The sequence below is a fragment of the Lissotriton helveticus genome, chromosome 11 (genome assembly GCF_964261635.1).
Source record: "Lissotriton helveticus chromosome 11, aLisHel1.1, whole genome shotgun sequence".
Classification (NCBI taxonomy): domain Eukaryota; kingdom Metazoa; phylum Chordata; class Amphibia; order Caudata; family Salamandridae; genus Lissotriton; species Lissotriton helveticus.
This window is the reverse complement of record NC_136072.1, coordinates 206,841,099-206,854,187: the sequence shown is the minus strand read 5'-3', so window position 1 is coordinate 206,854,187 and position 13,089 is coordinate 206,841,099. Positions and strand designations below refer to the sequence as shown.

General features: G+C 45.5%; 1 protein-coding gene across 9 annotated transcripts in view; it reads left to right on the top strand.

Moving 5' to 3' along the window:
- Positions 1–13,089, top strand: part of LOC144792353 (uncharacterized) — a 250,193-nt gene that overhangs the window by 82,044 nt on the left and 155,060 nt on the right. The gene's annotated exons all lie outside the window — the stretch shown is intronic.

Sequence of the window (13,089 nt, the reverse complement as noted above, 5' to 3'; positions counted from 1 at the left end):
CCAGTAGTTTCCCGCCACCATTAGTTCCGACCAAGCTACGTCACAAACCGACCGCAGCTGATATTTTTCTCTCGTCCTATTTGGACAACACAGTCCCAGAATATGCAAATCCTGTTCCGCCTGCTCCTGTAAATAATGTAATTTCTGTTCCTCCAGCCACCGGGGCACCTGTTACAGCACCTGTTACGGTACCCCCGGTCCAGCCTACAGTACAAGTACCCGCTACATCGGTCACTCTGCCAGCACGAAGAGTATCAGTCGACGATTCCAGTTTAGGGGCCGCGGGGGGAGGTCCTCCTGGTACCCCGCCGCCACACAAACGTGTAATGTTAGTCGAGTTACATGAACGTGCGTTACAGCGTACGCCCAAACATCAGTCCGTTGCAGATATCAAGCGAGCTCTTACCGAATGCCGTTATGATCCAGTCCCAGGCGATGATAATATGGTTATATATTCATTGCGCGTAAGACGGGTGACCGAGTATTTGGACACCCTACCGAATATGAAAGAAGATCTAGACAGAATATATCGTTTCATTCGTACAGGAACAGACCCAGAAAGTATTGGCGAAGTCATGTCTCTAAGGAAAGCTGAGACTCAGCTCATGCTATTGAAGTTTCTAATTAATTGTCTAATAAGGGAACAAGATTATCCGACTAAAGATCCGACCGAAATGAGAGTTCTGACAAAATGGAGTGATCATATAGCCGAGGGAAGACACTAGACACTCAGTAGTATAGAGAGTATGTACAAGAAAATTCGTAAGGAAATAATAAGGTTACACGAGAAACGCAAAGCAGCACAAGTAAGCGAGAAAGAAGACGACTCTCCTACCGAAGAGGTAGACGACGAGAATCCTTCCAGAATAGCGTATGTAGGTAGAACTAGACTTTCCGACCGACATTCACGTCTAGAACACAAGAAAGTTTTCTCTCTTACAGCACCAGAACAAGGTTCTCTAGAGCAAGTATTTCAAGCTACCGATCACATTCTGAAATCACGAATCGGTTATAGTGAACTTAGTACCATGCATGAACAAGAACTAGCCCGATCAGCAGTCCGATGGGCTACTGATTCTACCACTTTTCCAGACGAAATAGTGGCACAAATGTTTCTGAAGCTGCCCCCAGCCGAGCAGCGACTGGTGGGTATGTATATGATCCAGCACCTCATTACACTGTATGAGGGTCAGCATTCTGATCCAGGTCCGTTACATGATGTTCTGAACGAGCTACTCCAGTATAGATGGAAAGGTCTAGGTACCGATTTAATTAGTATCATTCTAGAACAGCGCCACAAATACCGAACGTTCCTGAATCCGCATTTTGTTCACGTCTCACCTCCAGAAAGTAAACCGTTTTACATAGATAGACAGCATCCGTTACGAGAAGTACATCCAGTTAGAACAGCGGGTGGTGAAATGCAACGAGTATTTGTTTACACCCCGATTACAAAGATGGAACTCTTAGAGATGAAAAAGTTAATTCCCTGTCACGACAAAGATCCAGCAGGGTTCCACCGTGAATTAAAAGACATGCTCCGTATGGGAGAATACACATATCCAGATATCATTAAAATTTTAAAGGTCCTGTTGCCTGCGGGCATATATGAAAAACTCAAGGAAAAGGAATGGGAGGTGGGAGAGAAAAAGATAGATTGGGCAGCTCTAGAAGCTGAAGATAATATACGAGTACCAGGTACCGGTCTAGGAGATAAATGTAAAGAATTGCCCGAACTGTTAATACAAGTTTTGCCAAGGGTACTAGCCACGAAAAAGGAAGACTGGGATGCAATCTCAGCCTGTAAACAGAAACCAGACGAAGATACTAGTGATTTTTATTCTAGATTCGAGAAATGTTTTATTATTAACAGTGGTTTGAAGACAAGTAGCGAGTCATACCCTCATCTTTTTGTTACTAAACTAGTCGAGAATTCAAGCCCACAAGTAAAAAACCGAGTTTTGAAAGTCGAAAGTACCTGGCAAGCTAATACTCCGTCCCAAATGCTTCAGATGCTTCAGTATCACCAGAATAGAATCAGAGAAGAGCAAGAACACGAAAGGAAACGTATGAAAGACACGAAAATGAAAGTATTAGTTGCACAATCTGTTCCTCAAGACAGTCAGAAGAGGGGTACGAATCAAGCCAGTCATCCTGCAGTTCCTGTTAAAGGGACCTGCAATTATTGTAAACAGCCAGGTCATTTTATAAACGAGTGTGCAGTTCTGAAACACAATATAGCTACCGGTAAGACTAAAGAAAGACCACGTCCGCCTAGACAAGAACAAGTTTCACAGACTCCTCAGTTACCACAGAATGCACCACAGACAGTTACAGCACCGCAGCCTATAGCTGCAACACAGCATGTTACACAGCAGATGTACCAGTATGCACAGTCCGAGTATCCAGATTATCAGCAGTATTCATGAAACAGCCTAGAGAGGGAGGTAGGCTTGCCTCTCATCGAGATACCTGTAGATCAAGAGGGTCCCTATGTTCACAGTCAAGTATTAGGGAAAGACAGAAAGTTTCTGATTGATACAGGGGCAAGTAGGACTACTATCAGTCATGACGAGGTTCCAGGGGCTCCGCTCTCAGGCTCAAGAAATGTTTCCCTTGGATTTTCAGGAAAGCCGATAGTTAATGAAATTTCGAAACCAGTTTCTCTAGAAGTTGGTCCATTGTCCCGAACTACTGATTTGTTACTTACTAAATCATGTCCCGAAAATTTGTTAGGCATCAAGACGCTGAAAGAATTAGGTGCAGTTATTTGCTGCTCCCCAGAAGGAATAAGTTTGTTTTTGCGTGACTTTAAAGGTCACTATGTATTACGTGATTTTGATCCAAGATTACTGAATGTCCCGCAGCATTTATGGGCACAAGGTCCAACTGTTGTAGGTTTTATGCGAATCACACCCCATCGTGTGACTCTGAAACCAGGTATAGTGTTACCACGAATCAGACAGTACAGATTGCCACCTGAGGCTGTAGCAGCCTTATCCAAAATTATTGACGAGCTCATTGTTCAAGGAGTGGTTGTAGAAACTGACTCCAATGTATGTAATTCTCCTATCATTCCAGTCATGAAACGTACTGATCCAAATGCACCTCCAGTATATCGATTAGTGATTGACCTTCGAGAGCTTAATAAATGCATCATACCCCAGTACCCAGTAGTCCCAGATATCTCATCCCTATTGACAGCCATTGATTCTGAAGCCACGTTTTTCACTGTCATAGACCTCAAGAATGCATTTTTCAGTGTCCCGATTCATCCAGACAGCCAGTTCCTTTTCGGATTCTGTTTAAATGGAAGGAGCTATAAATTCACACGAGCTCCTCAAGGTTTCACAGAAAGTCCTAGTATTTACAGTCAAGCACTTAAGAGACAACTAGACAATATTCACATGCCAACTGACACTGCCCTGCTCCAGTATGTCGATGATCTACTGATCACAGCCCGTTCTGAACGTGACTGCGAGCGTGCGTCACTTACAGTTCTGTATTTCCTAGCCGAGATGGGGCACAAGGTGTCCCCTTCGAAGCTTCAATTCTGTGTCCAGCAAGTGGTCTACTTAGGACACTTACTGTCCAAGAGGGGTAGGCAGTTGACACCTGACCGTATCCAGCTAATAGCGAGTCTTCCTCAGCCCAAGACCCAGAAGGAGGTACGAGCTTTTATCGGCCTCACTTCTTATTGCAGACAATGGATTCCTCAGTATGCATTTCTAGCCAAGCCGCTGATACAGTTAACGACACAGGAGGCAGCCGTATCGACTGTCCTCCCTTGGACATCTGAACATACACTTGCTTTTAATGAATTATAGAAAGCCTTATGCCAAGCACCTGTTCTAGCAACACCGAACTACAGTAAGCCTTTTACACTTTTTGTTACTGAACGTGAAGGTACAGCATTATCTGTTCTCACACAAAATCAAGCAGGACAATACAAGCCTTGTGCTTATTTTTCGAACACACTAGATCCAGTAGCCCAGGCTCTGCCTGCGTGCCTCAAGTCAGTTGCAGCCACAGCACTAGCTATCAGACAAAGTGATTCCAAAGTATTAGGACATTCCCTGACAGTACAAGTTCCACACTCCGTGGAAGTTCTTTTAAACCGAACACAGACTCAGCACTTGACAATTGCACGTTTAACAGGTTATGAATTGACACTGTTCCAGCCACACATAGAAATCAGACGCTGCAACGTTCTAAATCCTGCTACACTGTTACCGTCAGTTACTTCAAATCCTGCCACACATGATTGTGTGGAAGTTGTCAACACTATGACAAAGCCAAGACAAGACCTGACAGATATTCCATTACCAGATCCCGACCTAACACTTTATGTGGATGGTTCATGTATGAGAACTAGTACAGGAGAACTAGTAGCCGCGTATGCAGTGACTACTGACACTGAAGTTATAGAGACACACCGTATTGATATCCTGTCCGCTCAAGCCGCAGAGCTAGTCACTCTGACCCAAGCCTGCATACGTGCCAAGAACATGAAAGTTAATATTTACACAGATTCACGTTATGCATTCGGAGTCGTACACGACTTTGGAGTGCTCTGGCAAGAAAGAGGTTTTATGACTTCTCATGGAACCAAGATTCAGCATGGTCTCCTCATTCAAGCTCTGTTAGATGCAATACATTTACCGACAGCTATCGCTATTATGAAGTGCAAAGCACATACAAAAGTTACTGATATCATCTCCCAAGGTAACGATCTAGCAGATCGAACAGCCAAGCTCACAGCCCAGACCCCAGACATTCCAGTTAACATGACACTGACAGACATTCAAGTCCAGACTACCTGTATGACAGTTAAGGACCCTACACAAGATGTCATAGATATACAGTTACATGCTACTCCCGATGAAATCAAGAAATGGTCCGAACAAGGAGGGGTCCAGACGGATCAGGGATGGTTGACGAAGGGAAAAGCCACATGGTTTCTCCCCGACTCAATGGTTCAAGTCATTATTAATACCGCACATAGTCCTGCACATTTAGGAGAAAAAGCCATGTTAGACAGTATCCAGAACATTTGGTTCAACAAGCATTTACGAGCTGCAGCCAAACAGAAAGTCCGTACCTGTATGATATGTTGCCAGTTCAATCCAGGTAAAAGTGTCCCGGTGGAACAAGGGGGATTCCAGCCTCCTGACCACCCTTTTGAAGTCCTCCAAATGGATTATATTCAGATGTAAATGTAAATGTACATGTATTTATATAGCGCAAATCACCGACACGGTATCTAAGCGCTTGCTTAGGGAACCCGTCCTGGTATTCCCCTGTGAGATACCCCGGCAGGGTATCCACAAGGTGAAAGCCAGGCATCCCGCCGCGAGGGGCCGTAGTGGAGATTAAGCAAGCTATTGCCCAGAGTCGCAGAGTGTGACCCCGTGAGTCGAGTAGGCACCAGAACGAGAATTATCGAGTCCGTGGAATTTTTGAGCCCGAGACCCGCCGAGGCGGGGAATCGATCACTGGTCCACGGCCGATCTCAGCTTCCGGGTCTGCCGCCTCTAACCACTGAGCCACGCTTCTCCACTCCACAGATGGAGCGATGTCGAGGTTTCAAGTATGTCCTCGTAGTTGTATGCGCTTTGTCCAGGTGGACAGAGGCATATCCAGTTCCAGATTACACAGCCGCGACCACTGCCAAGCAGTTGGTTCGTGAATTTTTTCCTCGTTATGGACTCCCTAGGGTCGTGTATTCAGACAACGGCCAGCCATTCTCATCTGAGTTAATGAAGCATGTGTCCCTTCTGTTAGGGTACCAGTGGAAGTTCCATTGTGTACGCCATCCTGAAGCAGCAGGTCTCGTAGAGAGACACAACCAGACTCTGAAAATCCGCATTGCCAAAGTTTGTAAAGAGAAAGGTGTAGACTGGCTAGTTGCCCTGCCAGTCGCTCTATTTTTTATGCGTATGGTCGCACATTCCAGATCAGGTCTGTCCCCATACGAGGTCGTATTCGGCCGCCCCCCAAATATGTGGGGTACACCTAGACCCCGAAGTATTACAGATGTTTCCAGTAATATGCTGACAGATTACCTAGCTTCCTTGATGTCTGCCCTACACTCTTGTCGTTCACAGGTTGCCGCCACATTTCCAGACAATACCGAAGTGAAACCGCATGAGGTCATTCCAGGCGACCTAGTCCTTGTAAGGAACTTTGATCGTTCAAGTCCGCTGGAGCCTCGTTGGAAACAGCCGCAACTTGTTCTTCTGACCACCCGCACGGCCGTGAAGTTGGAAGGCCGCAAGGGGTGGGTCCACCTGTCCCACGTCAAGAAATTCCATGGATGTCGCATAAAAACATTTGCCAAGAACATTTCTAAGGACTGCCTAAAAAGTGACTTTGAATCCAAGCCTCCCCTGTTAGAGGAAACTCCGCAGCAGGAGTATAAAAAGAAACTCAGGTCTAGTAAAATAAGTCAGCCAGTTTAATTGTCTAAGTCCCCCTCGGGTGAAACGGTTAGACAGGTTTCTGACATGTATGAGATAGACCCCCATAGTGAGAGAGTTAGTCAAAACTCTATCAGATGTATCGTTTTTCTAAGTTTTATATTGTTTCTAAGTCTCATGGTTACCTGCACAAGTTATGCATTACATTTATGTTTTCCAATTTCTCATGTAAATAAGTTTTCTAATGCTACAGTGGAGCACACATTTAGAGATCTGCCTCCTCACGAGCTATCCTATCGTCTTGCTGTGAGAAATAACACGTTTATTAGAATGTTACACTATTCACACCAGACCAGCAATGCCACTAATTGTTGGGTGTGTGGTCGACTCCCCCCTTTCCAGACACCGAAGGGAGTTCTGCCACTCTTTCCTTATCCATTTTCACATAATGGTTCGTGTGGAGCATGGTCCACGTTAACGTCATCCTCAACTGATATGTCTCTTCTGAATAGTACATGTTTTCCAGACAAGCAAGGTCTCACCCATAGAACAGGGTTAGATCTAGAAAATGAAGTTTATAACTTAGGTAATTATTCCTCGAATTTTATGGTCCTGAATGTTCAGTCTGATACTACTCCAGATCTGCCTGCTATTTCAGTACTACCAGTCAAAGGCGAATTATGTGTCCGAAAGAATGGTTCCGCACATGTAGGACATAGTGATTGTCCTACAACTGTCAAGTATAGTGACAGTGGGAAATCTATTTTCAAAGCCTCACGTCATTCTTATTTTGTTTGTGGTCAGACCGCATATGTTCGTCTGCCCCTCGATTGGGATGGAACATGTTACATTGCCTTCCTACTGCCACCAGTTTTTCTAGCCCCATCTGATTATCATAGAAACACACATCTAGTACACATTAGACCTAGAAGGGAGATCGAGTCCCCGATTGTCGATCAAACTGAAACTGCTCTAGAACAGTATACAGACTTCAATAAAGGCTTCTTCTTCTTTATAGGACCTATCCAGAATAGTAAGTTAATCCGTAGATTAACCAGAACCCTTGAAGCAGTAGTGAATGAGACTACTTCTGCTCTAGGTAACTTAACCGAAGAGCAATCTGCTATGAGATTTGTCGTGCTCCAAAATCGTCTCGTTCTTGACGTCATACTGGCCGATAGAGGAGGAGCATGTAGAGTCATCGGATCTAGTTGCTGCATTTTCATTCCTAATAACGCGCCGTCTGTTTATTCAGCTATAACCAGACTTCATAAAATTGCCCATCAGTTACACCAGAATCCAGGCACCTAGACATGGTCCGGTTGGCTCTGGAGTATAATTTCTGCCTGGGGATGGAAAGTATTGTCATTCCTAGGTATAGCAGTAATGATCATTTTCAGTTGCTGCCTCTGTTTACAATGTGGCCCTGCGATTTGCGGCATTTGTGCTACATCCTGTATTCCAAGTCCTAGGTCCCGTTCCAAGACAATTCGAGACGAGCAAATGATGCTGTATGAAATGATAGATGGTATCATGAATATTGATGTTTCCTGATGGAAACGTAGTGACAAGGAGGGAATGTGGAAAAGTAAATTTTGCCATGTTCTGTGTCCCTACGTGTTCCCCCATCTTATGTTATATGTGCATGATCAATATGCATATGTATTCCCTATGATCAATTAAAGACGCAATTTCAGTTGTGTCCAACTCTAGTATGCCAGTTTCCAGTTCTCGTGAAAGCTACGAGTATTAGGCCTATGTAAACCTATGTTGCCACGTTTCACAGTGTGCACGTTAATTCAGTAAAAGTCCCCGTTTCTAGGCCTCAAAAGGGCCTGGACTCAGATTCAGCTCCTGTCTCCTGAACCCTCTCCGAGGAGCGATACAGCCCCCACCTGCATCCCTGACCCTTCACTTACTTCCTGCCTCACAGTGCCCGGCTCGGCCTGGCTCTGCCTGCCAGTCTGCCAAGAGTATGTTATGATTCTAGTTATCAGTCCAGCTCTCCTTCTCTGCATTCCTAAGCTACTGAATCGCATCAATAGTTTCAGTCATAGTCTAGCCTTTATGTCTCCATGTAAGAGAAATACTGTATTAATGGTCATCGAATATTCCTCAACACGTACTACATGTAGAATAATGCATGCACCAGTCTTAGAGTCTGTTAGCCTTTGCCCTGATAACTTTTGGATTCTATCAACATGTTCTCTAAACATCAGATACTAGATAGTGTTTAGGTACATGTCGCTCTGACACTCCAGACTTTAGTCTCCTCTTCTAGTGCAGAAGTCATAGCCCCCAGTTCTCCCTAGTAACACGTCATTGCCAGCTTGCGCGCACCACTAGGTTAGAGGTCCCGGCTCCTAAGGTAGCCCCCTCCATGTTTCCGCCCCGTTTATGACATAATCTGTTACGTTTACATCACATGTCTATGTACACGCCTCTTGTTACACCTACTTTCTGCCTTATCTTTCGCGACTGCTATGAGCCCCGCCCACTGCTACGCCTACTGTACTGAATGCAATGTAATTTGTTTTAGTATATATATGTTATGCACTGTTATTAAAGTTAGCTGTTGTCCCGATCCTGCCCCCGGCAGCTGCCATCCTATTCCCGTGCAGGTCGTCTTGTTCCTGTCCTTTATGTTATATTAAAACCTGCAAAACTCCGGCTACCTCGAATCTTGACTCTTATTTATTGAGCTATCTGTTTATATTGTATCCAGTCAAAAATAGTACCGGTAATTAATTATTTATTTACCACAGTGCACACAGAACACCCTTGAGTGGATGACCGTGTAGGCCACATAACTTTCAAGCCAGTAAACCCCCATGCATGCACTCATCTTGCATACACTTTCCTAAAAGCGACTTCCTAGCTGGCGACCCGCATGTATGCACTCACCCTGCAAACACTTTCCTTAAAGCAACTTCCTAGCTGGTGACTCCCATGCATTCCTTCACCCTGCACACACTTTCCCTGCAGTGGATAGTGGCTACCTAGCTGGTGACCCCCTATGCACACACTTTTCGTGCAGTGACTTCCTAATCAGCTATGGTGACTTCCTAGCTGGTGACCCCTATACACGCACTCCCCCTGCACACACTTTGTTGCAGTGACTTTCTGCAAGACGCCGCTCTATGCACAATCTCACTGACACACTCCCTCTGATATAATGTCTGCAAAATGGTTCGCGGTGCATACATTTCTCTGAAGACACGCGCCTTGCACGCACTTTCCATGAGGGGGTGTCACAGCGCTATATGTACCGCCTGCGCGTTTTCAGGGCACCAGTGACGCATCACTCACTGCTGGCAGACAGTTGTTCTCAGACACCACCTGCACTCACAGTCCCCTCACAATCACGCTGCACACACCTTCAACGAGCAGCCCCTCATCGCTGCACACAGCCTGCCAGCAGACAGTACCACTTGTCTACTACTCCTTTCGCTCCCTCTTCAGCACATCGGATACCCCCACCAGGCCCTCTCTCGCTCAAGCAGTGCAGCTTTCACACCACCTGGAGTTCTTTCTCACCTCTAGCAGAGACCCTCTCACCCTTAGTAGCGCCACTCTCACCCCCAGCAGTACCCCTCACAGCATCCTCTCACCACCCCACAGCGCCCCTCACATCCTCGCAGCGCCATCACACCCTCGCAGCACCCATCACACCCTCACATTTTCAGTTTGGGTTTTTAAGCCACGCCCTTCATTACATCGACCACGTCCCTCTGGGAGCCCCCATAAGTGTTTTCATTCACTTAAAGCCCTTTCTCCGGTATAGTGACTTCCTGCTGAACAGGGAGAACAAGTTCACTCAGGCCATTATACCTGCCAACTTGAACAACCTGCATCAGCAAAAGGCAATAGGTTTTGCTTATAGGAAATCTATTGGGTTTAGCAATTTTTTTTTTACACATTGCATAGCAGTTGAGCTTCTGTGAAACATGGCTTAATGTAAAAAAAAGTGCTATGATGCGCACACCATTTACTGCGTCATAGTGCCTTTTTTTTTTTTTTACCATAAGCTATGTTGCGCAGCAGCTCTAGTGCTGTGTAATATGTAAAACAATTGACAGAGCCAATGCATTTTGTAAAGGCGTAACCTGCTGGCTTTACCAGTGCTTTTTGTCAGTGGTTGGAAGGGGGCAAGAGTGTCTTGAGCAGCCGGGTCAGGACGCGGCTGCAGCTCATTTAAAATAAACATTTACTTTGCAACAGGTCTCCTATTACTGAAAGTTTGAGTTATTGGTGTTTCATTATTATTTGCAACGCCAACAGCTCAAACCTTCATTAATACAAGACCTATTGCATTGCAAATGCTTGTTTTTGTTAGCGTACTTATATTGTGGTTTGATCCGATACGTAACTTCCGTTTAAAACAGATGCAACACTGCCTAACTTCAATCTCGTTACGCTAATTTGTTTTTTTTTAAATAGTGCGCAGTAACATGCGCGTGCTAACTTATGTTATACGCATGCGCAAAAAATATCCCACTATGAAAAACAGGAAGTGATGTGCACACACCACTCTTCCGTTTGTCTGTCTGTCTCTGGTGATCTTCCTGCTGGCGCGCACTCACGCCATGGGGAAGAAGGTAGCTGTATCATTATTGACGTCTGGCTCCCGGTTTATCCTTTCACATGTATACTCTGGTGTTCCTCGTGCACCCTCTTCGCCTCCCACCTTTATTGACTGTCTTTAAGGGAGAGGCCTAAAGTAACTCTGCCCGCTCTGGTAAACACTTGTTGCCATCTAAATGCTGTCCCTGCCAGCCCCGGCAGCAGCCCAGAGCCTTTTGTTTGCGCACTGCACCCAGGAAGGCAGACCCCGCGCCTAGTCAGTCTCTCACATTGATGCTGTTAATTGGCCACAAGTGTTACCGTGGCAGGCTAAGAACTGCAGCTAACCCTTTAAACATGGAATCAATTCAGGTGCGTAACCTAGGCCCTGCCATAATCCAAGCCCCTCTACCCTCCCCGCCCCATCACTCAAGCCAATTGTATTTTATTTATATAGCGCTTACTACCTCTGACGAGGCGTAGTAGTGCTTTCCAGCGAGTCCGAGCTGATTTCTTTTCATTTTTTGCGCTCTTATACTATGACGAACAAGGCACACAGCGATTTTTATAGTATCACAATTCTTTAGCTCACTCAGCCACCCCATTTCCGACATGGCCATATGCAAATCAGTCTGACCCTGTGCCTCATGGGAACAGTCCAGCCCGAACTGCCAAGCCATGTCTTCCCTGGACCGGAAACAAGCATCCTGGGACCGGTTTCGGATTCATAATCCTCATCAGCCAGGCTATCTTGAATCCAGTGGCCAAGTGAGCAAGGGACTCACGTCTGAGCATACCCTGCCAATTTAGGGCGAACAAAGCGAAACAAAAGGGGATGATGGACGGAGCTAAAGAATGGTGATGGATTAAACCCAGATCAGTTGACTGGGGGTGAGTGTTTGATTTGCTCGAACGCTCCGTCCATCATCCCCGGTCCCAGGATGCTTGTTTCCTGTCCAGGGAAGATATTGCTTGGCAGTTCGGGCTGGACTGTTCCCATGAGGCACAGGGTCAGACTGATTTGCATATGGCCATGTCTGAACTGGGATGATGGACGGAGCTAAAGAATGGTGATGGATTAAACCCAGATCAGTTGACTGGGTGTGAGTGTTTGATTTGCTCGAATGCTCCGTCCATCATCCCCTTCTGTATCGCTTTAAAATGACGTACACATTAGGAATGGCATTTCGTTCTGCTGGAATTATAACACAAGTTATCTTGCACTACGCTATGATGTTGCATATATTGTTGGCTGCAATGCATTCCATGTTTCATTCAAACGTGCTTTCTACAGGGCTCATACATGATTTGCTGCTGTAGAGAAATAATGCTCCTGTGTACTGCGGCAGACTCAGAAATATTGAAAAACTTCATGATTTCTCTTTCAGCACTTCATAGTAAAACCTTAACATTTTTGACTCAATCATTTGGCAGAAACATAACTTAGTACCATTAAAATAGTTGTGATGGGGAACATTCATGTGGGGTTAGGACTGGCTCGACCAGAGTGCTTGCTGACTTGGAGGGGTATGGAGTTAACCACCTTGCCTGGTCTGGAGTTGGAACCAAGCCAGCGAGGCTTTGCTGCAGGCTCATTTGCCCTGATAGGTGGTCAACAGTTTGTGGAGGTGAAGAGCTGGCTAAGTGTGCCATGAGGCTAGCAGTTCAGTACATCTCTGAGAAGTGAGCTTTGAGTCGATGTAGTGTTCCTCTTATACCACGTGTAATTCACCCTCTCCAAAGCCTCAAGAATTCCTGGGTGTAAAGGGAGGCTGATTCTGATTGGGTGCTTGATAGTTTTCCAGAAACTCATGTTCTTGATTGCTCATGTTTGTCAGTAGTTGATTAAACACGCCCAGGGGTTTTATCTGCAATAAAGGTTTCTTTGTCATTGCAAAAAAATATGAATGGCCGATGAACCTCGGTCTGTTAAAGAATGGAAGGGCTGGGAACTCTCAGTCATCTCACTGCTAAGCAGAGCAGTGTCATGCTACACCCTCATTCAGGCCTCTGATTTTTACCAACATCCCTTAGAACACTGGGACTTTAGAGCTCATCCTTTTAATGAGAAAAACAAAACTACAAGTCCCATAAGCAATAGTGGTGG